The sequence below is a fragment of the Ranitomeya variabilis genome, chromosome 1, assembly GCF_051348905.1.
Source record: "Ranitomeya variabilis isolate aRanVar5 chromosome 1, aRanVar5.hap1, whole genome shotgun sequence".
Classification (NCBI taxonomy): domain Eukaryota; kingdom Metazoa; phylum Chordata; class Amphibia; order Anura; family Dendrobatidae; genus Ranitomeya; species Ranitomeya variabilis.
The window spans coordinates 397,106,573-397,134,011 of record NC_135232.1 but is presented as its reverse complement, the minus strand read 5'-3'; the positions used below and the strand labels follow the sequence as shown (position 1 = coordinate 397,134,011).

Here is a 27,439-nt window from a genome sequence, read left to right as displayed (position 1 = left end):
CCATGGACTCAGATCCTGCAGTGCCAGACGTGTCCCACTGCTTAAGCCAGTACATGTCCGGGCCCGTCTGAAGTTTGCTAGAGAGCATTTGGATGATCCAGAGGAGTTTTGGGAGAATGTCCTATGGTCTGATGAAACCAAACTGGAACTGTTTGGTAGAAACACAACTTGTCGTGTTTGGAGGAAAAAGAATACTGAGTTGCATCCATCAAACACCATACCTACTGTAAAGCATGGTGGTGGAAACATCATGCTTTGGGGCTGTTTCTCTGCAAAGGGGCCAGGATGACTGATCCGGGTACATGAAAGAATGAATGGGGCCATGTATCGTGAGATTTTGAGTGCAAACCTCCTTCCATCAGCAAGGGCATTGAAGATGAAACGTGGCTGGGTCTTTCAACATGACAATGATCCAAAGCACACCGCCAGGGCAACGAAGGAGTGGCTTCGTAAGAAGCATTTCAAGGTCCTGGAGTGGCCTAGCCAGTCTCCAGATCTCAACCCTATAGAAAACCTTGGGAGGGAGTTGAAAGTCCGTGTTGCCAAGCGAAAAGCCAAAAACATCACTGCTCTAGAGGAGATCTGCATGGAGGAATGGGCCAACATACCAACAACAGTGTGTGGCAACCTTGTGAAGACTTACAGAAAACGTTTGACCTCTGTCATTGCCAACAAAGGATATATTACAAAGTATTGAGATGAAATTTTGTTTCTGACCAAATACTTATTTTCCACCATAATATGCAAATAAAATGATAAAAAAAACAGACAATGTGATTTTCTGGAATTTTTTTTCTCAGTTTGTCTCCCATAGTTGAGGTCTACCTACGATGTAAATTACAGACGCCTCTCATCTTTTTAAGTGGTGGAACTTGCACTATTGCTGAATGACTACCGTATTTTCCGGCGTATAAGACGACTGGGCGTATAAGACGACCCCCCAACTTTACCAGTTAAAATATAAAATCTTCTTAAAAGTCGGGGGTCTTCTTATACACCGTATGTCGTCTTATAGGGCCGGTGAATATGTGCCTTTGGGGGGGGGGGGGAGTGATCCTGATGAGGACGAGGGGGCGTCTCACAGGAAAGTGAGTATCCCCCATTACCTTATCATAGCGCTGCAGCGTGGGGTCTCTGTGCTGGGAGCGGCGGCTGCTGTGCTGTGCTGTGGCGGCTCCTCTTCTGCAGTGTGGGGCCTCTGGTGCTGTGGGGCAGTGGCGGCGGCGTATCTTCATGCAGTCGGGGCTCCTCCGGCATCTCAAAGACTGGAAGCCCCGCCGGCAACTCCATCGGTACAATGCGGTCAGGTGGCCTCCGGGAAAATGGCCGCTGCTCAGATTCAGATCTCGTCCCGAGATCTCGGGAGACGAGATCTGAATCTGAGCAGCGGCCATTTTCCCGGAGGCAGCTCAATAGGTGCGATGCGGTGGCCTGGCCGCTGGGGGCTGCGCATGCTCAGATTCAGATCTCGTCCCGAAATCTCGGGACACGAGATCTGAATCTAAGCAGCGGCCATTTTCCCGGAGGCCAGCGCATTACACCGATGGAGTTGCCGGCGGGGCTTCCAGGCTGAGATGCCGGAGGAGCCCCGACTGCATGAAGATATGCCGCCGCCGCCACCGCCCCACAGCACCAGAGGCCCCACACTGCAGAAGAGGAGCCGCCACAGCACAGCACAGCAGCCGCCGCTCCCAGCACAGAGACCCCACGCTGCAGCGCTATGATAAGGTAATGGGGGATACTCACTTTCCTGTGAGACGCCCCCTCGTCGTCATCAGGATCACTCCCCCCCCCACCCACCATATACACCCGGCGTACAAGGCGATTCCCGGCGTACAAGACGACCCCCGACTTTTAAGAAGATTTTCAGGGGTTAAAAAGTCGTCTTGTACGCCGGAAAATACGGTAAATACTTTTTTGCCCCACTGTATGAGGGAACAGTACAAAGACCTTTCTGATGATCTTTTTAATCATAGACCTGAGACAAGGACAAGGGGGCATCCTCTACGCCTGGAGGAAAGAAGGTTTAAGCATAATAACAGACGCGGGTTCTTTACTGTAAGAGCAGTGAGACTATGGAACTCTCTGCCGTATGATGTTGTAATGAGTGATTAATTAATTACATTTAAGAGGGGACTGGATACCTTTCTGGAAAAGTATAATGTTACAGGGTATATATACTAGATTCCTTGATAGGGCGTTGATCCAGGGAACTAGTCTGATTGCCGTATTTGGAGTCGGGAAGGAATTTTTTTCCTCAAAGTGGAGCTTACTATTTGCCACATGGGTTTTTGTTGCCTTCCTCTGGATCAACATGTTAGGGCATGTTAGGCTTGGCTGTGGGTTGAACTAGATGGACTTAAAGTCTTCCTTCAACCTTAATAACTATGTTACTATGTTACTTTCCATAATGGTGTCACTTGTGGGGGTTTTCCAATGTTTAGGCACATCAGGGGCTCTTGAAACGCAACATGGCGTCCACTCTCAATTCCAGCCAATTTTGCGTTCAAAAAGTCAAAAGGCGCTCCTTCCCTTCCGAGCCCTGCTGTGCGCCCAAACAGTGGTTTTCCCCCACATATGGGGTATCGGCGTATTCAGGAGAAATTGCTCAACAATGTTAGTGGACCATTTTCTGTTACCGCCCTCCAGATGCAATAGCATTGAGCCTCCATCTAGTATATTTATATACACAGCTCTGGCAGCCCAATCTCCAGACCTGAACCCCATTGAAAACCTCTGGAATGTAATCAAGAGGATGATGGATAGTCACAAGCCATCAAAGAAGAACTGCTTAAATTTTTGCGCCAGAAGCAGTATGAAAGACTGGTGGCAAGCATGCCAAGATGCATGAAAGCTGTGATTAAAAATCATGGTTATTCCACAAAATATTGATTTATCAACACTTTCTGAGTTAAAACATTAGTATTGTTGTTTCTAAATGATTATGAACTTGTTTTTGTTGCATTAATTGAGGTCTGAAAGCACTGTTGTTTTTTTTAATTTTGACCATTTTTCTTTGTCAGAAAAAAAAATACAAAATTTATTGCTTGGAAATTCGGAGACATGTTGTCAGAACTTTATAGAATAAAAGAACAAATTTTTTTACATACACTGCTCAAAAAAATAAAGGGAACACTTAAACAACAGAATATAACCCCAAGTAAATCATGAACAAAAAATGTGGTAGTCAGTAATGGTTACTTTTTGTAACCAAGTATAGGGGAAAAATGATGGAATCACTAAATTCTGAGGAAAAAATTATGGAATCATGAAAAACAATCAATCTCACATGCTGTTGTGCAAATGGAATAGACAACAGATGGAAATTATTGGCAATTATCAAGACACACTCAATAAAGGAGTGGTTCTGCAGGTGGGGACTACAGACCACATCTCAGTACCAATGCTTTCTGGCTGATGTTTTGGTCACTTTTGAATGTTGGTGGTGCTTTCACACTCGTGGTAGCATGAAATGGACTCTACAACCCACAGATGTTGCTCAGGTAATGCAGCTTATCCAGGATGGAACATCAATGCGAGCTGTGGCAGGAACGGTAGCTGTGTCTGTCAGCGTAGTGTCCAGAGGCTGGAGGCGCTACCAGGAGACAGGCCAGTACACCAGGAGACGTGGAGGGGGCCGTAGGAGGGTGTCAGGACTCTGAACATTTTTTTACCTTTTGTGCATTACTGCCCTTTTCCAAGATGGCGTCTTTGGTCTCATGTGCACTGTGTCTTCCTGCTATAAAACTCCACCCCAGCCTTCAGTCTGTGCTAGAGTATTCTGCCTTGCATCAAGCTCCTGACCTCTGATTACTCCCTGGCTATCTACCTGCTCGCGTGAACCTGTGTGGAGATCCTGCTACTCTGCTCTGAGTTCCTGCTGCATACACCAGTTCCTGTAATCCTCCTTCATCTGCTGCTCGTGTTTACTCCATCTGCATTTGCTAAACATGTAAGCGTTTGCTGCTCTGCAAAAACCTGAGACTATTAACCAGGCCTCCCTGGTTAAGCTAAGATATTATTTGAACTGCCTTATAAGCATATCTATCTGTGTTTTGGACTAAGCAAGGACTTATTCGTGTCAAGTATCCTCAAGAATAATTGTGCTTCATAGACTTTCTGCGTGATTGCATTTTCCTCTGAAGTTTCCTATAGACTGCTAAGCTGCATTTGATATTTGCACCAAGTGTTGTGGACTTCAGTTTCTCTCTGCACCTGTTTGAATCACCGTGGGATAATATAGACTTTACCACTTATAAAACTGTGTCCTGTAGTTGTCTTGTTCCACGCAAAGAGTCTCCTGAGTTATACCCTATAATTATTACAGAGGGCAACAACCCAGCAGCAGGACCGCTACCTCAGCCTTTGTGCAAGGAGGAACAGGAGCACTGCCAAAGCTCTGCAAAATGATCTCCAGAGCAGGCCACAAATGTGCATGTGTCTGCAAAAAACGGTTAGAAACTAACTCCATGAGGATGGTCTGAGTACCAGACGTCCACAGATGGGGGTTGTGCTCACAGCCCAACACTATGCAGGATGCTTGGCATTTGCCATAGAACACCAGGATTGGAAATTCGCCACTGGCGCCCTGTGCTCTTCACAGATGAAAGCAGGTTCACACTGAGCACATGTGACAGACGTGACAGAGTCAGGTAGGCCATCAGATCCCAGGGCCTACTTGGGATAATGTTAGGCATATTGCTATTTTTAACATTTTTTCCAAGGACCGCTACCCTTGATGATCGCTGCTATGTAGCAGAGCCGATCGAGTTGTGCCAGCTTCTAGCCTCCCATGGAGGCTATTGAAGCATTGCAGAAGTTATAAAAAAAATGTGAAAAAAATAAAAAAATATATAAAAGTTTAAATCATCCCCCTTTCGCCCCATTCAAAAAAAAACAATAAAAAAAAATCAAACCTACACATATTTGGTATTGCCGCGTTCAGAATTGCCCGATCTATCAATAAAAAAAAGGATTAACCTGATCGCTAAACGGCGTAGTGAGAAAAAAAATTGAAACGCCAGAATTAGGGTAATTTGGTCGCCGCGACATTGCATTAAAATGTAATAACGGGCGATCAAAGAACGTATCTGCACAAAAGTTGTATCATTAAAATCACCAGCTCGGCATGCAAAAAATAAGCCCTCACCTGACCCCAGATCAAGAAAAATGGAGACGCTACGGGTAACGAAAAATTGCGCAATTTTTTTTTTTTTTTTTTAGCAAAGTTTGGATTTTTTTTTTTACCACTTAGATAAAACGTGGCCTAGACATGTTTGGTGTCTATGAACTTGTAATGACCTGTAGAATCAAAATGACAGGTCAGTTTTAGCATTTAGTGAACCTAGCAAAAAGGCCAAACAAAAAACAAGTGTGGGATTGCACTTTTTTTGCAATTTCACCGCACTTAGAATTTTTTTCCCGTTTTCTAGTACACGACAGGCTAAAACCAATGATGTCATTGAAAAGTGCAACGTGTCCCTCAAAATACAAGCCCTCACATGGCCATATTGACGGAAAAATAAAAAAGTTATGGCTCTGGAAAGGAGGGGAGTGAAAAACGAGAACGCAAAAACGGAAAAGGGCAAGGTTGTGAAGGGGTTAAGCTGCGAAAACAGAAAAAACCCATCCGAGAAATTGCTACAATATTAGGAGTGGCAAAATTTACAGTTTGGTACATCCTGAGAAAGAAAGAAAGCACTGGTGAACTCATGAATGGAAAAAGACCTGAGCACCCACGTTAGACAACAGTGGTGGATGATCGCAGAATAATCTCCATGGTGAAGAGAAACCCCTTCACAACAGCCAACCAAGTGAACAACACTCTCCCGGAGGTCAGCGTATCAATATCCAAATCTACCATAAAGAGAAGACTGCATGAAAGTAAATACAGAGGGTTCACTGCACGGTGCAAGCCACTCATAAGCATCAAGAATAAAAAGGCTAGACTGGAATTTGCTTAAAAACATCTAAAAAAGCCAGCACAGTTCTGGAAGAACATTCTTTGGACAGGTGAAACCAAGATCAACCTCTACCAGAATGATGGAAACAGAAAAGTATGGCGAAGGCGTGGTACAGCTCATGATCCAAAGCATACCACATCTGTAAAACATGGCGGAGGCAGTGTGATGGCTTGGGCATGCATGGCTGCCAGTGGCACTGGGTCACTAGTGTTTATTGATGATGTGACACAGGACAAAAGCAGCCGAATTAATTCTGAGGTATTCAGAGCCATACTGTGTGCTCAGATCCAGCCAAATGCAGCCAAACTGATTGGATGTTGTTTCATACTACAGATGGACAATGACCCAAAACATAAAGCCAAAGCAACCCAGGAGTTTATTAAAGAAAAGAAGTGGAATATTCTTGAATGGCCAAGTCAGTCACCTGATCTCAACCCAATTGAGCATGCATTTCACTTGTTAAAAGACTAAACTTCAGACAGAAAGGCCCACAAACAAACAGCAACTGAAAACCACCGCAGTGAAGGCCTGACAGAGCATCAAAAAGGAGGAAACACAGCGTCTGGTGATGTCCATGAGTTCAAAGCTTCAGGCAGTCATTGCCAACAAAGGGTTTTCAACCAAGTACTAAAAATGAACATTTTATTTTAAATTATTTAATCTGGCCAATTACTTTTGGTCCCTTTAAAAACAGGGTGGCACATGTTAAGGAGTTGAAACTCCTAAACCCTTAATCCAATTTTAATGTGGATACCCTCAAATGAAAGCTGGAAGTCTGAACTTCAACTGCATCTGAATTGTTTTGTTTAAAATTCATTGTGGTAATGTCTATAACCAAAGTTAGAAAAATGTTGTCTCTGTTCAAATATATATGGACATAACTGTATACTCGTAGGGGTAGTTTTTTCGTGTTGTTATGTTATATTGTTCTCAACACATTCCACTATGTAATGAATAAAGATTTCCAACTGAAATATTTCATTCAGTGATATGTAGGATGTAGTATTTTAGTGTTCCCGTTATTTTTTTGAACAGTGTATATACACGTATTCTATGTGTATATACAGTGGGGCAAAAAAGTATTTAGTCAGTCAGCAATAGTGCAAGTTCCACCACTTAAAAAGATGAGAGGCGTCTGTAATTTACATCATAGGTAGACCTCAACTATGGGAGACAAACTGAGACAAAAAAATCCAGAAAATCACATTGTCTGTTTTTTTATCATTTTATTTGCATATTATGGTGGAAAATAAGTATTTGGTCAGAAACAAACAATCAAGATTTCTGGCTCTCACAGACCTGTAACTTCTTCTTTAAGAGTCTCCTCTTTCCTCCACTCATTACCTGTAGTAATGGCACCTGTTTAAACTTGTTATCAGTATAAAAAGGCACCTGTGCACACCCTCAAACAGTCTGACTCCAAACTCCACTATGGTGAAGACCAAAGAGCTGTCAAAGGACACCAGAAACAAAATTGTAGCCCTGCACCAGGCTGGGAAGACTGAATCTGCAATAGCCAACCAGCTTGGAGTGAAGAAATCAACAGTGGGAGCAATAATTAGAAAATGGAAGACATACAAGACCACTGATAATCTCCCTCGATCTGGCGCTCCACGCAAAATCCCACCCCGTGGGGTCAGAATGATCACAAGAACGGTGAGCAAAAATCCCAGAACCACGCGGGGGGACCTAGTGAATGAACTGCAGAGAGCTGGGACCAATGTAACAAGGCCTACCATAAGTAACACACTACGCCACCATGGACTCAGATCCTGCAGTGCCAGACGTGTCCCACTGCTTAAGCCAGTACATGTCCGGGCCCGTCTGAAGTTTGCTAGAGAGCATTTGGATGATCCAGAGCAGTTTGGGGAGAATGTCCTATGGTCTGATGAAACCAAACTGGAACTGTTTGGTAGAAACACAACTTGTCGTGTTTGGAGGAAAAAGAATACTGAGTTGCATCCATCAAACACCATACCTACTGTAAAGCATGGTGGTGGAAACATCATGCTTTGGGGCTGTTTCTCTGCAAAGGGGCCAGGACGACTGATCCGGGTACATGAAAGAATGAATGGGGCCATGTATCGTGAGATTTTGAGTGCAAACCTCCTTCCATCAGCAAGGGCATTGAAGATGAAACGTGGCTGGGTCTTTCAACATGACAATGATCCCAAGCACACCACCAGGGCAATGAAGGAGTGGCTTCGTAAGAAGCATTTCAAGGTCCTGGAGTGGCCTAGCCAGTCTCCAGATCTCAACCCTATAGAAAACCTTTGGAGGGAGTTGAAAGTGCGTGTTGCCAAGCGAAAAGCCAAAAACATCACTGCTCTAGAGGAGATCTGCATGGAGGAATGGGCCAACATACCAACAACAGTGTGTGGCAACCTTGTGAAGACTTACAGAAAACGTTTGACCTCTGTCATTGCCAACAAAGGATATATTACAAAGTATTGAGATGAAATTTTGTTTCTGACCAAATACTTATTTTCCACCATAATATGCAAATAAAATGATAAAAAAACAGACAATGTGATTTTCTGGATTTTTTTGTCTCAGTTTGTCTCCCATAGTTGAGGTCTACCTATGATGTAAATTACAGACGCCTCTCATCTTTTTAAGTGGTGGAACTTGCACTATTGCTGACTGACTAAATACTTTTTTGCCCCACTGTATATATTTCATACTATTGGATTAATAATGGATATGTGTCATAATTGACGCCTCTCTATTATTAACCTGGCTTAATGTCACCTTACAATAGCAAGGTGACATTAACCCTTCATTACCCCATATCCCACTGCTACACGGGAGTGGGAAGAGAGAGACTAAGTGCCAGAATAGGCGCATCTTCCAGATGTGCCTTTTCTGGGGTGGCTGGGGGCAGATGTTTTTAGCCAGGGGGGCCAATAACCATGGACCCTCTCTAGGCTATTAATATCTGCCCTCAGTCGCTGGCTTTCCCACTCTGGCAGAGAAAATTGTGCGGGAGCCCACGCCAATTTTTTCCAGTATTTAACCCTTTAATTTAATAGCTAGAGACCCCCAAATTGGACACACAGACACTTATTACATTAGTAAAGAGGAATATGCAAAAAAAGAAGGGATATGAGATGGTTTACTGTATGTAAACCATGTCTCATATCCTGTTGGATTTGAGAAGGAGATAGCAAAAGCCGGCAATTGAATTACCGGCTTTTCTGCTATCTAGCGCTGAATTAAATATAAATATATTTATATGTGTCTCACTGACATATACAATGGTGTTCAAAAGTCCTGCATAGGCGTGAAGAAAACTATATGTTTCATACTTCTGCATCTCTACAGTGAAACTGGTGGGACATATATGTTTTTGTAATCCCTCATCGTATGCCATACTCATTTTTGAATGTCCCAAGAGTATAAATTGTTATGGTATGCGCATTTTTGATCATTTTTTTTACAGCATAACCATACCTACACCAGTACAGTGTGTAGAATGGTGAACAGGTTTCTAAGTTCATTAACTTCCAATGCAAGTTCACACAGACTTAAATTTAACTTTTTAAGATTTATTATTTTTTATTTAATTCAGAGTCCTGAAAAGGGCCTTTAGAGTGCATCTTTAGCTTCTAATACTTTATTGGCCAGCCTTTGCTCTTGAGCACCAGCTTGCATCTCTGTGGCATTGAGTGAACAAGCTTCTGCAGATGTTCACGAGTGATGATGTGGTTCCAGGCCTGTATCAGAGCCTCAATCAACTCACTCTTGGTCCTTGGCTGTTTTCTAGATATCTCTAATGATACCTTGTGCCACAAATTTTCAATTGGATTGAGGTCCGGGGACTGAGCTGGCCAGTCAATAGTAGCCACCTTGTTCTTTTTTTTTCCTTTCCGTTACTGTCTTAGCTCTGTGACAAGGAGCATTATCATCCTGGAAGATGTAATCCCCTGAAAAGAGGTGTTGAGCAGAAGGAAGCATTTTCTTATTAAGGATGTCTATGTATTTTTTTGCATTAACCATACCCTCCACAATATGAAGCCTTCCAACACCATTGGCTGCCATACAGCCCCAGACCATTACTTTCATCGGATGTTTCACAGAGAAGCTCAAACACTCTGGCTTGTACTCTTCATGTGGGAACCTTCTCACATAAGACTTGCCATCATTTCCTAAAATGCAAAAAGTGCTTTCATCACTAAATAGCACTTTTTCCCACTCCTCCTTCCTCCATTTTAAATATTTCAATGCCCACAGTTTTCGCCTTTGTCTTTGTATGGCTGTCATCAATGGCTTCTTTCGGGCCTTGCACCCTCTCAATCCTGCTTCCAAACATCTCTTCCTAACAGTTGATGTTGCTACCTCAATATTGCACTTTTCTTGCCATTCTCGCAGAAGCTGAGGAGAGGTGAGTTTTCGATTGGCAAGGGATGTTCTTATGAGTACTCTATCCTCCCTTTTAGTTGACTTTCTGGGCCGACCAGATCTGGGCCTGTCCTGGGTAATTCCAAGCTGCTTATGTTTCTGCAAAATTCTTACGACTGTACTCTGATTACAGCCGACCTTCCTTGCGATCTGGGGGCCAGTATAACCCTCTTCATGTAGCACCACAACTCGCACACAATCCTCCGCTGACAAAAATCTGAAGGCTCCCATCATAAAACTCTACAGTATGATTCACTAGATAGACCAACAGATAAAACAAACAAACAAACAAAGCAGCAGATGGGATGTAATGTGATTGGCTGCCATATCCAGGTTATGATTGGTCACAAGAACCTCATCTGTGATTGGCTAATTTTGGATCTGAAGCTGTACAATATTTAGTTGTGCTTTCAATTCCCATATTGTTGCAATAATATCAGGCAAAACTGCTTCAAAAGATAAAAATATTACAGGGAGAGAATGCAAAATTGTATTCTGAACAAAACCATATATAACATGTCATATTAGCATTGAAGATATTCGACAGAAAACGTTTAAAACTTGAAAAATCAATTTATCCTATACCTATGCAGGACTTTTGAACACCACTGTATATAAATATATATATATATATATATATATATATATATATATACCTATTCTATGTGTAGACATTTATTCTACTTATTCTATTCTGTCAGTGTGATTTTACTGTACACCGCACTGAATTGCCGGCTTTTCTATAGAACACCGCTGCGTATTTCTCGCAAGTCACACGCATGGTCCGTGTGTAATCCGTAATTTTCTCGCCCCCATAGACTTTCATTGGCGTATTTTTTGCGCAATACGCTGACAAACGCAGTCTGCTGCGATTTTCTATGGCCGTAACATACCGTATATTACGAATGCATAATATACGGCAGATAGGAGCTGCCCCATAGAGAATCATTGGGCCGTGTGCAATTCGTATTTTCTGGACGTATATTCTGCGCTCATACGTCCGTAAAACTCGCTAGTGTGACGCCAGCCTAAGTGGGGAAAATCTGACTCTCTTGCCTGTGACTGTGGAGCTGACCGTCAAATAATTCAGCACATTGTTGAGGAATGTCCCCTCAGATCTTACACTGGTGACAAGAATGATTTCTACACTGTAAATGATAATGTTATTGCATATATAGAAAACCTTGATATCCAACTCTGTTTTCTGTTCCTTTGTTCTTTTCAATCACTGTGTATTGTTTGTTATTTATTCTTATATGATGTTAATATATATGTTCATACGATCAAAGTAAAGTCCTCTGCTGAAGCCCACTTCAGACTGTTTGGGATATCTGAAAGAATGATTGTCCAGAGTAAAAAAGGTGATTGCTACCATAGGATTCATCTTCACCACCAGTGCAGAGCTGTCATGCCAACAGTAAAGCATTGTGAGACCATTCATTTGAGAGCTTGCTTTTTCATCCAAGGGAATAGGCTCACAATTTTGCCTGAGAACACTGCTTTGAATAAAGAATAATGTGTAAACATCCTCCAAGAGCATTTATGCATTTATATGATGAACAATGCTTTTTTTGGAGCACCATGTAGGTAAAAGTGATAACTAGTGTTGAGCGATACCCTCCGATACTTGAAAGTATCGGTATCGGAAAGTATCGGCCGATACCGGCAAAGTATCGGATCCAATTCGATACCGATACCCGATACCAATACAAGTCAATGGGACTCAAGTATCGGACGGTATTCCTGATGGTTCCCAGGGTCTGAAGGAGAGGAAACTCTCCTTCAGGCCCTGGGAACCATATTAATGTGTAAAATAAAGAATTAAAATAAAAAATATTGCTATACTCACCTCACCGAGGGAACCGGCAGCGTTGTTTGCTTAAAATGCGCGCTTTTCCTTCCTTCCGTGACGTCACGGCTTCTGATTGGTCGCGTGCCGCCCATGTGGCCGCGACGCGACCAATCACAGCAAGCCGTGACGTAATTTTCAGGTCCTTCTAGGCATTCAGTATTTTAAAATTACGTTCCGGCTTTGTGATTGGTCGCATCGCGGTCACATGGGCGACGCGACCAATCACAAGCCGTGACGTCACGGGAGGCAGGAGACGCGCGCATTTTAAAATGCGCGCGTGTCCAGCCTCCCGTGACGTCACGGCTTGTGATTGGTCGCGTCGCCCATGTGGCCGCGACGCAACCAATCACAGCAAGCCGTGACGTAATTTCAGGTCCTTCAGGATTTTAAAATTACGTTCTGGCTTGTGATTGGTCGCGTCGCGGCCACATGGGCGACGCGACCAATCACAAGCCGTGACGTCACGGGAGGCTGGACACGCGCGCATTTTAAAATGCGCGTGTCTCCTGCCTCCCGTGACGTCACGGCTTGTGATTGGTCGCGTCGCCCATGTGACCGCGACGCGACCAATCACAAAGCCGGAACATAATTTTAAAATACAGAATGCCTAGAAGGACCTGAAAATTACGTCACGGCTTGCTGTGATTGGTCGCGTCGTGGCCATATGGGCGGCACGCGACCAATCAGAAGCGCGCATTTTAAGCAAAGAAGGCTCCCGGTTCCCTCGGTGAGGTCTAGGCTGCGTCGGAGAGGTGAGTATAGCAATATTTTTTATTTTAATTCTTTATTTTACACATTAATGTTGTATTTTACACATTAATGTTGTTTCGATACCGATACCCGATACCACAAAAGTATCGGATCTCGGTATCGGAATTCCGATACCCGCAAGTATCGGCCGATACCCGATACTTGCGGTATCGGAATGCTCAACACTAGTGATAACTAATTGGCTTGCTGAACAAAAGAAACAAAACTGTGCAGATTACCATTGAGAACCTGTGGTCAATCCTCAAGAAGAGGGTGGACAAACAAAAGAACAGAAATTGTTATAAACTCCAAGCACTTAGGCAAGAATGGGTTGTCATTTGTCAGATTTTGCCTGGACACTGATTTCCAGCATGCCAGACTGAATTGCAGTGTTTCCATAAATTTTATGTATTTAAGAAAAATAATATACTTTTTGTAAGTATAGTTAATAAAAGGGTAGAACCTATTTAATTTGGACCTACACAGTGTGACTCTCAGTCCAATACAGGTTCTGAGACTCCTCTGAGAATAGCAGATAAGATCACTGAAGCAGTCGCCAAGCACAGAATGCACGAAATCGAATGTCTGTCAACCTGAAAAGTGTGCTACGTGTGAATACTAAGACTGGAATGGGCAATATGAGTACTTATGACACTGGAATGATGAAGAACAATAAGAATATTCAGAGTGGTCATCCTCTTAACACTCTATGGTGTTTTTATGCTGTGTGTAAACCAGCACTTTGGAGAGTATCTCCACTTATAGTATTAATAATAATTTTTATTTCTATTGCGCCAATATATTCCACATCACTTTATATCAGAGGTCCCCAACCTTTCTGACCTTGAGAGCCACATTCAACTCTGCAAAAGGGTCACGAGCCACATCCAGCTACTGCCCCCCTCACAGTAGTGGCAACCAAAGCCCACATTACGGGTATAATGACAGCCAAAGCTTTTCCACACAAATCACCCTGAAGCAGTATACCAGGATCCAGGGGTTCCCACGACCCCCACCACATTCAGCATTCTCCTATCAGGCACTCCCAACACAGTCACATCCAGCTTCATGCACCTCCTCTGACTGGTCGTATTATCCTGTCTCTAGCGTACCATACTTAAATTATCTCTAAACCCCCAAGATAAATAGATGTGCACCCAAATCTGTTCTTCTCTGCAGGGCCATTCCCAAAGCTCACCATTTTGAGTTGTGCTCTTCATACCTGTTTACTAAATCTGGAGCTACTGCACCAAGCTGGCAGACAGTCGCGTGCCACCGTTCATGGGACCGCGAGCCACATGTGGCTCCCAAGCTACAGGTTGCGGACCCCTGCTTTATATTTTAGAGGGGACTTGTACAGACAATAAAGACAGTACAGAATAATACATAAATCAACAGGTACCAAAGGGGGTGAGAGTTGTGCTCATCAGCTTACAATCTAAGAGGATATAGGGTAGACACGAAAGGTGAACAGTAAAAAGTACTAGTGTTTTATGGTCCAGCCATCAATATAATAAAGATGGTATTCATATGACGCATGCATGAACCAGTCACAAGTCAGTATGTGTACAGTACAGACAAAAAGGGTTATTAAATCCATGGAAGGTGTGTGAACAGATGCTACAAGGGTCCTGGTTCTGAAGACCATTTTGTATGGGCAAAATAGGGATAGGTAAAACAAGTGTGGAGAGGTGATAGGCCAGTCTAAAGAAATGTGCTTTTAGGGCACGCTTAAAACTGTGCGCATTGGGAATTATTCAAATTGTCCAGGGTAGTGCATTCCAAAGAATTGGCGCAACAAGCAGCAAGTATTGGAGACAGGAGTGGAAGGTTTGTATTATTGAGGATGTTAGTCTTTGGTGGTAGACTGAGACGAAGGAGGAGATGTAGGGTGGTGCTGAACCGTGGAGAGCTTTGTGGGTGAGAGTGATAAGTTTATATTGAACTCTGTAGCGGATCGGCAACGAGTGCAATGATGGGCACAGGGTGGAGACATCGGTGTAGTGGCTGGAAAGGAATATGATTTTGGCCTCTGCATTATGGACAGATTGGAGAGGGGAGAGTTTAGTAAGAGGGAGACTGATTAGCGAGAATGAATAGGAGCATTAAGAGTTTTTGCAGAGTCAAAAGCATGAATATGCCAAATTCTAGAGATGTGTTCAAGATATATGTGACGCGAGTGATCGGATGTGGGAAGTGAAGGAAAGATCTGAGTCAAGTATAACCCCAAGACAGCGGACATGTTGCTGGAGAGTAATAGTAGAACCACACACAAAAATGGCAATATAGGGCATAGGATGGTTACTAGGGGGAGGAAGCACAAGGAGTTCAGTTTTTTAAAGATTCTGTTTCAGATAAAGGGAAGATATAATGTTAGAGACAGAAAGACAATCACTAGTATAATAGTCTGCTCGGCCCAGCCATGACTGCAACAGGCAACACATGGAACGACAGAGCTGGATCAGCCAGTTGACACCTGGAGCAGTGCTGAATTTGCTGGATGGCACAAGGACAGTGAGAAACATGCAGTAGTACACCTGTAAGATGGCTTCCAGCCAATAGCTGGGAGGCATATTGTAAAAAAGACTCCCTCTCTAATAGGGAGTCAGCAAGCAACTTAGTGGATCATTAATTAGTAAGGTGTACTGCTAGAGAGTTGTGAGGTTCCCTAGTCCCGTTGTGGCCAATTCTGTGTCCGTAAGCCACTGGTCCCAGTGTGACCAGTCCTGTGTCCGTAGTCCCCTGGTCCTGGTGTGGCCAGGCTTGTATACGTAGGTCCCTGGTCCCAGAGTAGCCAGTGCCTAAACCTCGTCCCCTGGGCTCGGAGCTGCCAGTTCTGATCTCTGGTTCCGGAGCAGCCAGTACCTGACCGGCGTGTCTGAACTTAGCCCAAAAGTAGGGTCAGCGTACCTCCTGTATCTCTGCAAGAGAAATTGACATGCTGCAGTCCTGAAAGACGTGCCGCATGTCAGTGTCCGCAAGTGATCCGCAGGCACACATAGTGGACATGGGATTTCTAGAAATCCCATCCACTATGCTGTAACATCTGGCCTCTGCGTGCTGCATAAATACACAGCATCAAAACAGCAGCAATTCCTGATCGCGTGTACCCTATTAGTTATGTCAAGAAAACTGGAGGCTATTTGAGAAATGTGATAGTTTTTGTTTTAATATATTTATTGTTATTAAATGTTTTTTTGGGCATCTGATTTTGTGTACTCTCTTTTAGTACATCCCAATAAAAGTCACTTATTAATTTTCAAATACTGAAATTTAGATAATTAGTTATTATAGATGGTTTTATAACCTGTGCCTGTCAGGCACACTGCCCCTGAACCTGGGAGTACCAGAGATGAACCTGGGAGTACCAGAGATGCGCCTGAGGAAGGGTTAATTACATTCTGCAGCCAGCAATAAGCAGGGAAATAGCCTAAACATTTAAATTGTGGAATATTTTTAATGAAACCCAAATGGAAAAATTATTTGTAGTTCAAAGACAAAACAGGGATAACAGAGAACCACTATCATACAAAAACACCAACAAAAGGGAGGAGAATAGGGAAAGGGAAGAATAAATAGGAATAGGGACCAGGAGATAAACTCTCATATGCAACAACAAAAAACAGATCACTGCTACAACTCCACTCCAACTACTCAGCTTTAGCACTTTGCACAGGAAGACAAATCTTTCACTGGCAAAGACTAGACGCCCAGAGCCAGTATATATAGAGGGAGGAAATGATAAGCAGTTGCAGCTGAGAAAAACCAGGCTGTATGGTCTCAGCCAGGATGGAAAGAGTCCTTAACCCTCTCCGCACTGAAGGAAAAGAAAATCAATTTTAAACAGGACATGAATCATACCATCTCTAAAGAGGACTGTGATTCATTAAGGAGGTGACCTTCTAACTCCAGGTATTTCAGGAGGATATGACACTTCTTTGACATTAATGCAGATCACAGTGAGTACCAAAATATGTCAGTACTGATATAGGTTAAACAGTACGTCAAAGTATTTTTATTTTTTTTAAGAAGTATATGTCAATGGTAAGTACACCTCAAAATATGGGTGTGCTCATTTTTTTACCCATTGTGAGAGTTGGTCAGATTTTTTACTTATACAACCCCTGGCAAAAATTATGGAATCACCGGCCTTGGAGGATGTTCATTCAGTTTTTTAATTTTGTAGAAAAAAAGCAGTTAACAGACATGGCACAAAACTTGTTATGATCCCAGTGGCTTAGGATCACAAATCTAACCAGCTAAGTCAGAGATAATAGGACGAGCTCTGGGGATGTGGTCACTGGACTGACCGCAAATCTGATCCTAACCAAACACACTAAAGGTAGCCGTGGAACGTTTCCTGAAATCCTAAACGTCTCTTCACGGCCTGAGAAACTGACTACCCCTAAAGAGAAAGTAAAGACCTCACTTGCCTCAGAGAAATAACCCCAAAGATATAGAAGCCCCCCACAAATAATAACGGTGAGTTAAGAGGAAAAGACAAACGCAGAGATGAAACAGATTAAGCAAATGAGGCCCGCTAATGCTAGATAGCAGAAAATAGCAAGGAATCTGTGGGGTCAGTAAAAAACCCTATGCAAAAATATCCACGCAGAGAATGCGAGAACCCCCACACCAACTAACGATGCGGGGGGAGCAACTCAGCACCCCAGAGCACCAGCAAGCAGGGAAATCACATATTAGCAAGCTGGACTAAACACATCATATACTAGGACACATCTTGAACACAGATGAGCAAAAATAAGCAAACAAGACTTAGCTTCTCTTGGAGAGACTGATAACGGATGTAGACAGGAGCAATCAGAATAGCACTGAATACAACGACAGCAGGCATGAACTGAGAGTCCAAGTGAGCTTAAATAGAAAACCAGACCACAGATAACGAGACAGCTGATGCCAGTCACAAACCTGCAGAAAGACAGCACTCACACAGTACCACTTGTGACCACAAGAGGGAGCCCAGAAATAGAGTTCACAACAAAAACTAAAGTAATTTCATATGGCAACTTTCTGGCTTTAAGAAACACTAAAAGAAATCAAGAACTAATAATGTGGTAGTCAGTAATGGTTACTTTTTTTAACCAAGCATAGGGAAAAAAATATGGAATCACTCAATTCTGAGGAAAATATTATGGAATCGTGAAAAACAAACAAAAAAACACTCCAACACATCACTAGTATTTTGTTGCACCACCTCTGGCTTTTCTAACAGCTTGCAGTCTCTTAGGCATGGACTTAATGAGTGTCAAACAGTACTCTTCATTAGTGTTGAGCATTCCGATACCACAAGTATCGGGTATCAGCCGATATATGCTGTATCGGAATTCCGATACCGAGTTCCGATATTTTTGTGATATCGGAATTGGAAGTTCCCAGTGTATGGTTCCCAGGGTCTGGAGGAGAGGAGACTCTCCTTCAGGCCCTGGGATCCATATTCATGTAAAAAATAAAGAATAAAAATAAAAAATATGGATATACTCACCCCTCCGGCGGACCCTGGACCTTAGCGGTGTCACCGGCAGCCTCCGTTCCTAAGAATGCAGTGAGTGTAGGACCTGCGATGACGTCGCGGCTTGTGATTGGTCGCGTGAGCGGTCACATGAGCGGTCACGTGACCAATCACAAGCCGCGACGTCATCGAAGGTCCTTCACTCTGCATTCTTAGGAACTGAGGTTGCCGGTTACATCGCTAAGGTCCAGGGTCCGCCGGAGGGGTGAGTATATCCATATTTTTTATTTTTATTCTTTATTTTTTACATGAATATGGATCCCAGGGCCTGAAGGAGAGTTTCCTCTCCTTCAGACCCTGGGAACCATCCAGGATACTTTCCGATACTTGTGTCCCATTGACTTGTATTGGTATCGGGTATCGGCGAGATCCGATATTTTGCCGGTATCGGCCGATCCAATCCGATACCGATACTTTCGAATATCGGAAGGTATCGCTCAACACTACTCTTCATCAATCTGGCTCCAACTTTCTCTGATTGCTGTTGCCAGATCAGCTTTGCAGGTTGGAGCCTTGTCATGGAACATTTTCTTCAACTTGCACCAAAGATTTTTAATTGGATTGAGATCCGGACTATTTGCAGGCCATGACATTGATCTTATGTGTCTATTTTCAAGGAATGTTTTCACAGTTTTTGCTCTATGGCAGTATGCATTATCATCTTGAAAAATGATTTCATCATCTCCAAACATCCTTTCAATTGATGGGATAAGAAAAGTGTCCAAAATATCAACATAAACTTGTGCATTTATTGAACATATAATGGCAGCCATCTCCCCAGTGCCTGTACCGGACATGAAGCCCCATATCATCAATGACTGTGGAAATTTGCATGTTCTCTTCAGGCAGTCTTTATAAATCTCATTGGAACGGCACCAAACAAAAGTTCCAGCATCTTCACCTTGCGCAATGCAGATTCGCAATTCATCACTGAATATGACTTTCATCCAGTCATCCACAGTCCATGATTGCTTTTCCTTAGCCCATTGTAACCTTTTTTTTTCTGTTTAGGTGTTAATGATGACTTTCGTTTAGCTTTTCTGTATGTAAATTCCATTTTCTTAAGGCGGTTTCTTACAGTTCGGTCACAGATGTTGACTCCAGTTTCCACCCATTCGTTCCTCATTTGTTTTGTTGTGCATTTCCTGTTTTGGAGACATATTGCTTTAAGTTTCCAATCTTGACACTTTGGTGTCTTTCTTGGTCTACCAGTATGTTTGCCTTTAACTATCTTCCCATGTTGTTTGTGTTTGGTCCAGATTATAGACACAGCTGACTGAACAACCAACATCTTTTGCAACATTGCGTGATGATTTACCCTCTTTTAAGAGTTTGATAATCCTCTCCTTTGTTTTGTCAAGGTGAAAATATATTTTATATTATATATTATATTTTTTATATATCTTATACTGTGAAATAATAAGATTTTTCCCTTGCTTGCAGATGTTAATGTAACTGTATTTAAAATGGCTGCTAATGTTCACCTTTGTTCTATTTTCGTGTCCGAGGAGACAAGTATCATTTCTTCTGAAATCGAAACTTGAAGAATGTGAAGAAAAGGAGGATCCACCAGGAGATGTCAGGACAAATCAGAAGAGACTAGATGCTAGATATATACTGCTTAAACCCCGCCTAATGCATTCCTTCTTCTAACAAACAATATAGTATTGTGTATTCTGAAATAAACGCAGTTGCTGTAACCGTTACTGACACAAGTAGACGCTCGGGCATCAACTGAGATTGAACCAGCTATCTGTCTGATTCATTCTTACCTGGTACCAGATGCTTGGCTCATACTTTAATTTGGAATGACTGGTGAATGAGGGTTATTGTCGTGACGACCCCGACAATTTGGCGCGACCAACGTGGGGCGTGGCCAGCAATCCAAAACCCCCTGAACCCATGCCTGGATGTCCATGGATGACACCCGTAGTGGCTAACCTCGAGGACTGATCACCCTCCAAACACGGTAAATGAAGATCATATACTTTGTATGTGTCACACTTGCTAATGTCTCAACCGTTATTGGTTTGTCTGTGGTCTCCTTGGATCCAAGAGGTGACCGGTCAAATAATAAAACCGAGCGCGATCCCGTACCACACTCTAAACCAGCAACTAAAAAACGTTGCATCCTGCACATCCTTGTATACACCATACCTCCTCCACCGGTCATTGTACTATATTCAACCACCCTACCCATGACTATTGTCTAGTAGTGAAATGGAGTGAAAAATTGAGCAAGTTGTAGATTGCGGGGCGGCTTAGAGAAAGGGATAGAAGATGCAACCTCTATAATATTGTACCAACTAGGTAATTAAAATGTCCCGAGAGAGGACCACCTGTATTTCTGTAAAAAACTCTCACTAGAAGACCGCCTCCCGACTGTTTAGAATATCATGACAGGATAAACTATTAATCACTGGTGTTCAGGTTAGGGACAGGAAACATTGAGCGCGAGGCTCTTTTCCTTATACGTTGAGCGAGAGGCTCCATATTTTAGAACACAGTGTTGTTATCGCTGTCAGCGATCCTGAGCTATAACAGGACATAGTATTCTATAAATCATGTTGCATCTCTTAAAACAGAAGAAATCTGTGCCCCACAAGTTAAATTCAAATGCCGTAGAAGTCAAAACAATAATAGAGTCACGAGAAGACAAGAAGGCAGTCAAGAATGTTAAGAAATTGTATAAGCATGTAGAATTACCCTAGTCAGGAAAATTGCAGCCGTCTACATAACACAATCTCATAAAAAACAAAAAAACATATTGAAAAAAAAAAAATTATGAAAACAAGCACAAACTCATCTACGAATTACACAAAACTTAAAAAACGAAGGATAAAAAAAGATTGATGGAAAAAGAAGATCAAAAAAATGTTTCATAGAAATTAAATCTGAGAACTGCTGTATTCCATTTCTATATTTATTTCTAAAATATCCGATGGGAAAGATCAAGCCGCTGCGCTATTGTTTCCTCCTTTCTCTGTGTAGAAGAATGCTATGATTTTTCTTATCTCTGTATCCCTGAAAAAAAAAGAACAACATATGGCTGCTCTCTCTCTCTCACTATATTTTCTTAATATAATATACGCTGGTAGATCTATATTTTGTTTAAAGCAACAATATTATTTTGAAATACAAAAAAATATTATAAATTAAAAATGAAATCTAATGTCTAGTTTTAGAAAGAAATTTGTAAATAATTATTTGGTTATCAATATATTTGAAAGATTGATAAAAAAATTATCTATTTCAAATTAAATTATTGATATATAACAAATTAAGAATCAACAAAGAAAAAAAATAGCAAATGAATAAATATCTAAAAAAATACAGCAGGACAAAAATAAAATGTATTATGAATGTTTTGATGCTTAAAAGTCCGGCTGTAGACCAGCATGTCATGTCACCCCCACCACCAAAAAACCAACCACATCAAATAGGATAAAACAGATACAGGAATATTATCCCTAGAGGCCCTCTGACTAGCTAGCTACGCTAAAATAATTGACTGACCCTAAGAATCAACCTTTCCCATTTTTCAAATAAATACAATATGATGGATGTATAAGTGCACCTGGGCAGGCCTAGGAAGTTAGTGAGCACAAAAGCAGATGACTTACTAGGACATATAATTAAGACACATACAGATATGACAAAAGGAGAAAATGTAGAAATATATTTTGGACAATTACAACTAAAATGGGAAGACATGGAGTACAGTCCAATAAACCCACTTGATGTTAAAATATTGGTAAATACATTCATTAACGGTATGACCAAAGACTTATGAGATGCAAATACAGAGACCTGTTGTTTATTACAGCGGCCGCCTGGATACGGTGGCAAGAGGAAGTTCCTCCTGTATTCGGCCTGTGTTGTCTGTCCAGCTGTTGCTACACAAGTTTTCAGAGATTGTTTTGGATCACCCACTGACGGTCCATACCCCATATGATGTATATAGTATCCTTAACCAAGTACAATCTGGCCACATATCCATGGCCAGACAGCTGCGTCTTCTATGTGCTATTCTCATGCCTACTAATGTGACTTTGAAAAGGTGCACTGTCTTAAACCCCGCTACTCTTCTCCTAGTTCCTATGGATCCAAAGGGGGGAGGAGTAGGTGACATAGGTGACATGAAAAAGGACACTCTTTTTCTTTCTAGAATGGATCCAGAGGAACAAGATCAGATTTCCAAACCACATGATTGTCTAGAATTGATGTCTCAGGAAACGGCTGGTCTCCCTATGGTCTCTAGTGTGCCGATATCTAATGCTGATTTTGAGCTTTTTGTAGATGGATCCCGTCACCAAGATGACCAAGGACGCTTCTGTACCAGATATGCTGTGGTCTCAGAACATGAGGTAATCAAGGCAGAGTCAATGCCAGCTCATATGTGTGCACAAGAAGCAGAGCTCAAGGCGCTCATAGAAGCGTGCAAACTAGCAGAAGGTAAGACTGTAATTATCTACACTGATTCCAGGTATGCTTTTGGCATTGCACATGATTATGGGCCTATCTGGAGAGCCAGGGCTTTCCTGACAGCAAATGGCCACCCCATTAAACATGCTGAGGCAATCCAGCAACTTATGAATGCACTACAGCTTCCCACCCAAGCAGGCATCATAAAAATAAAGGCACATACCAAAGGCACTGATGGATGGACAAAAGGTAACGCACTGGCAGACCAGGCTGCCAAGAAAACAGCAAGCACTCCTATAGCCTCTAAAATACATCACCTAGACACCCCACCATCTCCACTTGTGTTGAAAGACATCTTAACCCGGTTACAAGAACAGGCAAGTAAGGAGAAGAGAAAAATAGGTGGCAAGAGATAAGGACTTGCTCTGATACCGTCACTGGACTATGGGGAAGAGATGAAAAGGTCTGCCTACCACAGATACTGTACCCAATAATGGCACAGGTTCTGCACGAGAATGTGCACCACTCGAAGACGGCCATGTGTGACACCCTACAGAAACAATGGATTGCCCCCGGGTTTTCCACCTGCGCAAAAAAGCAGGTACAGAGCTGCATGATATGTGCCACACATAATCAGGGTAGGACAGTGAAAACCCCATCCAAACACACTCCCCGGCCCCTTTACTCATTCCAAAGACTGCAGATTGATTATATTCAATTACCTAGGATAGGGACGTATGAATATATGTTGATCTGCATTGATTTATTTTCAAGTTGGCCAGAAGCCTACCCAGTTGCCAAAGCTACGGCTAAGACAACAGCGAAGAAACTGATGACTAAGATTATATGCAGGTATGGAATTCCTGAAATCATTAAAAACGATCAAGATTCCCATTTTACTGAAAAGATCATGTCAAAGGTAATGGCAGCACTGAAAATAAATCAAACATTGTATACTCTATATTATCCACAAAGTAGTAGAAAAATAAAAAAAACTAAATGGAACTCTTAAACTTAAAATCCAGAAGGCAATGGCAAAGACTAGTAAACCATGGACAGAATGCCTTCCTCTAGCTTTGTTTTCAATAAGATATACCCCAAACAAAAAAACAGGACTGTTACCGTATGAGATTCTGTTTGGCAGGAGCCCCAATCTTGGATGTTTCTTTCCACAACAGTTGCAGCTCAAGTATCAAGACTTGACTAATTATGTGCAGGCCTTACATGGACACCTTGCCAAAGTGCATTTAACTGTCTTCAATTATCTTCCAAACCCAGACAAAGTTCCTGGACACCATCCCTTTATGCCAAGAAACCTAGTGTATATGAAAAAATTTGTGCACAGAGATTGTCTCCAAACAAGATTTGAAGGACCCCACACGGTGATTCTGGTTACCCCCACTGCAGTAAAACTTGAAGGAAAAAGCACCTGGATCCATGCCTCACATTGTAAAAAAGACCTAACCAGCGTTTAGTCACAGTAATGACTGAAAGAAAATGTTGCTGTTGTTTTTAATCCTGGAGTTGAAGACCATCCTCGCCCCTACCTCTTCGGCCCCTATTGTAAATAAGAATCCTGGTCCCACTATTCTCTGGGTAAACCTGACAGCCCCGGTAAATATCTGGCGATTTGATTTCTATGATATAATCAAGTGCCATGAGACTCAGCGGATAATAGAAAAAATCATCCAATTTTATATATGTGTTACCAGAAATAACAACAATTATTATTATTGGTCAGATGCTGCCTGGAATACGGAGTATGATTGGGGATATAAACCTAGCGAAGCCATGTTCCCTAAGGATAGGACGGGTAGGAGTCTTCGTGGGAGAATGCATCTAACAGCCCTTCCGCAACCACCTAGACTAGAGGCTGTAGATGGGGTAGAAACTGTCACCCCCTCCTCCTAAATCTTGAAAGCCCCCAATCTGCTGACCTGCAGACATTTGTACTAGGAAGGCATTTTCATTATGTATTTAATGGTGGATACCATGGGAATTTAGGCCATATAAAGCTCCAGGATATTAGCTTCAGACCAACCAAAGCCCCTGTTACCAGTACAGCTAAAATAGGCCCAGGTAAGCGTTTGCAAAATTTAGTTAATGAAGTAATCCCCATTCCAGGTCTCAGTTGGCAAGAAGTTTTCTCCATAGAAACACAAACAGCCCCAAGGAAAAACCTATGGTTAGAATGGGTAAGATACAATGTAAGAGTCCAGAATATCTCTGTAGGATGTATTGCTTGTGCTGCTGCGAATACACACCTATACACACATGCATTGCTTTTTCCTGATGACAACACCACTGCCTGTGTCATGAATCTGTTGAAAGGTCTGAAGCCCACTGATTGCCCAGATTACGTCCCACTAATTCATGAGGAACCCAAACTAAAGGTCCCAGGAGAAATGACCGTATTAGCTGACAATTACACCTAATATAATTCCCACGACACCACAGGTACACCAGTAGGAATCTTCGAGACAGGTTTCTGCAAGAAGAACAATTCTCTAGATACTGATTTGCTAATTAAACATACACAATATATGTACGACATTTATTGGTTATGTGGAGATGGTAAGCTCCGTCCTAGGTTGCCTAATGCCTGGACAGGCCAATGCACCCTTGTTAAACTAGCTATGCAGTTCAAGATTTTACCTTGGGATCCAGAAGTACCTGATGAACCTACCAGAAAAAGAAGAAGTCTCGATCAGCTCCACATGAGTTATGAAGAAGATCCACTAGTATATATTGATGCCATTGGAGTGCCAAGGGGGGTGCCTGACCAGTTTAAAGCTCAGAACCAGATTTATGCCGGCTTTGCTTCTATAATCCCACAGGTACAGATTAATAAAAATATTGAATGGATCAATTATATATATATATATATATTACAATGAACAAAGGTTTGTCAATTTTAGCCAGAATGCCTTTCAAGATATAGTTGAAGAATTGGACCCTAACACTAGAATAACCCTTCAAAATCAGTTAGCCCTTGATATAATCTTAGCTGAGAAAAGAGGAATTTGTAGGATGGTAGGAGAAGAATGTTGTACCTATATCCCTCAGAACTCTGGGGTGAATGGGAAAACCATGATAACCCTTAAAAAGATAACTGGGTTAGCAGCAGAATTGAAAACTAATGCTGGAGTAGATATATCTTTCTTTTCCGGCTGGTTGGGTGGGCTCAAGGGATTCCTTCAACAAGCCTGTCTGGTACTGATTGCTCTCCTTATAATTGGATTGATAATTCTCTGTTGTGTTATTTCTTTGTATAAAAAGGTTATTGCCAAAGCAACTCCGACTGGCACCTTTTTCAATCAAGAAGTAGACCCACCAGAGTACGATGGTACTGATCCAGGGGAGATCCCTAAGTATGTCCCACTCAAGAGAGTAGACAAAACCCCTTATTCTCAGATGATGCTAAGAGATTTAGTTTAGGGACAGTGGGAGAACTGCATGTGAGGTTAGAGAAGGGTTCAGCTGTCTGGAGGCCTCTCGCTAGGGGAGAGTTTCTGAGGTGTCTAGATGAAGAAATCCACCTCCCCTTTCCCCATCACATGGACAGTCTCGAAGGATCTTTCTTTAAGGGAAAAAACTTAGTGTTTAGGGGGGATTGTCAAGGTGAAAATATATTTCTTTATATACTTTTTGTACTTTTATATATCTTATACTGTGAAACAATAAGATTTTTCCCTTGCTTGCAGATGTTAATGTAACTGTATTTAAAATGGCTGCTAGTGTTCACCTTTGCTCTATTTTCGTGTCCGAGGAGACAAGTATCATTTCTTCTGAAATCGAAACTTGAAGAATGTGAAGAAAAGGGGGATCGACCAGGAGATGTCAGGACAAATCAGAAGAGACTAGATGCTAGATATATACTGCTTAAACCCCGCCTAATGCATTCCTTCTTCTAACAAACAATATAGTACTGTGTATTCTGAAATAAACGCAGTTGCTGTAACCGTTGCTGACACAAGTAGATGCTCGGGCATCAACTGAGATTGAACCAGCTATCTGTCTGACTCATTCTTACCCGGTACCAGATGCTCGGCTCATACTTTAATTTGGAATGACTGGTGAATGAGGGTTATTGTCGTGACGACCCGACAGTTTCAATTGACATCTCTCATTTTGGAGCCATGATTCATGTCAGTCCACTTGGTGCAACAGCTCTCCAAGGTGTGGTCACTCCTTTTTAGATGCAGACTAACGAGCAGATCTAATTTGATGCAGGTGTCAGTTTTGGGAATGAAAATTTACAGGGTGATTCCATAATTTTTTCCTCAGAATTAAGTGATCCAATAACTTTTCCCCTATGCTTGGTTAAAAAAAAGTAACCATTACTGACTACCACATTTTTTGTTCTTGATTTCTTTTAGTGTTTCTTAAAGCCAGAAAGTTGCCATTTGAAATGAATTTAGTTTTGTGCCATGTCTGTGATCTGCTTTTTTTCCACAAAATTAATCAACTGAATGAACATCCTCCAAGGACGGTGATTCCATAATTTTTGCCAGGGGT

At 42.2% G+C, this 27,439-nt stretch overlaps 1 protein-coding gene across 2 annotated transcripts in view; it reads right to left on the bottom strand.

Annotated features, from left to right (window-relative positions):
* The window catches only part of SMARCA2 (SWI/SNF related BAF chromatin remodeling complex subunit ATPase 2), a 403,813-nt gene that overhangs the window by 350,664 nt on the left and 25,710 nt on the right, over nt 1–27,439 (bottom strand). The gene's annotated exons all lie outside the window — the stretch shown is intronic.